Here is a 2,027-nt window from a genome sequence, read left to right as displayed (position 1 = left end):
GGACAGGATTTAGGTCTGGGCTTTTTGACACATAAAGATGCTTTGATCTGCCTGGATGTTTCACGCTGTTGTCCTGTTAGAAGGTGAACCTCTGCTCCAGTGGCTTGTTAAATGCAATCAGGACTTTTTTTTTTATTATTTTCTTCTCGCCATTCTTCCATAAAGTCCATATTTATGGAGTGCACAACTAATAGTTGTCCTGTGGACAGAATGTCCCACCTGAGCTGTGGATCCCTGCAGCTGCTCCAGACTTACCATGATCTTCTCAGAGTAATGGGTGGACAGTCTTGGTTTGCCGCTGTGTTAAGCTCTTTACATTTTCTAATGACTGACTGAATGGAGCTCCACAATATATTCAGTGCTTAGGATAATGTTTTATAATCTAAACCTGCTTTAAACTTCTCAACAACTATATTCCTGAGCCGTCGGCTGTATTCCTTGGCCTTCATGATGCTGTTTGATCACCAATGCTCCGTAACAAACTTCTGAGGCTCACAGAACAGCTGGATTTCTGAGATTAAATTACACACAGCTGGACTCTTTTGACTAATTAGGTTATGCGCGTCACGCATTTATCCCTCAGAAATAATGACTTATTTTCATTTCAGCTTTTAAAAATATTTTTCATATACATTGTTTCCTTTTTTACTATTTCAGACATAATAAACATGTTGGCATCCTGGATGTACATTTCCACTTTAGCTGCGCTAGGTGGTGCACTGTGTAAGTGAAGATTTGTTTGACAGAAATCCACTGTGCTGCTCAGCAGCGCCACACGCGCTGGCTCAGCGGCACTTCGGCTCAGCCTTGTGTTGTTACAGCCCTCATGACCACGACTCGTCAAGCTGCCGACACTGACACGCAGCAGTCTGCCACGAGACTGTCAAAACAAGACGCACCTGCACGAGCTGGAGTCCGTGCGCGTGGATTCACCTGCGGAGAAACGCAGCAGCAGAACTCCACGAGGTGAAAATTAAAGGAGTAGTTCCACATTCTACTTTTAGATTTGGAAATGAAGCTTTTTGATTTATTTATTTATTTTTTGTCTCTAGGTAAAAGCAGTCTGAAAAGTTGAGTTAAATTTCTCCATAAAGTACAATTTAAAAATGTCATCTTCATTTATTTTTTACATTTATTTATAAGTTTATTTTTTTTAAACAAAACAAGTCAATATACAATAAGAAATACAATCACAAATAAAATGAAAGGCGGCAGAAAGAAGAAAGAAAACTTATATCTGCCCGTTTTTACCAAAAATTAATTCAAACAATAATAATCTTCAAACAATAGCCAGTTACTATTATAATCTTATGTATTAATTTATTATTTAGTTTTTAAATCGTGCCCTGAGACGACTTCTGTTGTGACTTGATGTAAGTTTTTAATTCAACCTTTATTTCTACAGGTTAGTCTCATTGAGTCAAAAGGACTCATTTGCAAGAGAGACCTGATTTAAACAAAGAACATAATGAGCCACACACAACAATAAACTTTCACATGAAAGCATAAATAAAATAAATTGAATTAATTAATTAATTTAATTAATAATAATGTAATTATTAATTACATTAATTATGAATTAATGCATCATTAATTACTACACTGCCTTACAACCTAGCTGTTCTTTTTGTTACATTTTTAATACCATTTTATTTTCACGTGTTATTCTTAATATGTATGCAAACTTCATGACTGTCTATTGTTGTTGTTGTTGTTGTTGTTGTTGTTTGTTAAAATCTGGTCTCTCTTGTACATGAGTCCCTGAGGCTCAATGGGATTAACCTGGATAAATAAAGGTTGAATGAAAAAAAAAAAGAATTAATGTAATTAATAATTACAGGGGCAGCACGGTGGCACAACTGGTAGAGCTGCTGCCTCTCAGTGAGAAGGTTGTCGGTTCAAATCCCGGTCCGGGGGACTTTCTGGGTGGAGTTTGCATGTTCTCTTTGTGCATGTGTGGGTTTTCTCCAGGTACTCCAGTTTCCTCCCACAGACTAAAAACATGCATGTTGGGATGATTGGTTACT

This window comes from Nematolebias whitei, chromosome 14, assembly GCF_014905685.2.
Source record: "Nematolebias whitei isolate Nwh7 chromosome 14, NemWhi1, whole genome shotgun sequence".
Taxonomy (NCBI): Eukaryota; Metazoa; Chordata; class Actinopteri; order Cyprinodontiformes; family Rivulidae; genus Nematolebias; species Nematolebias whitei.
The sequence above is the reverse complement of the archived record's forward strand: the minus strand, read 5'-3'. Positions refer to the sequence as shown.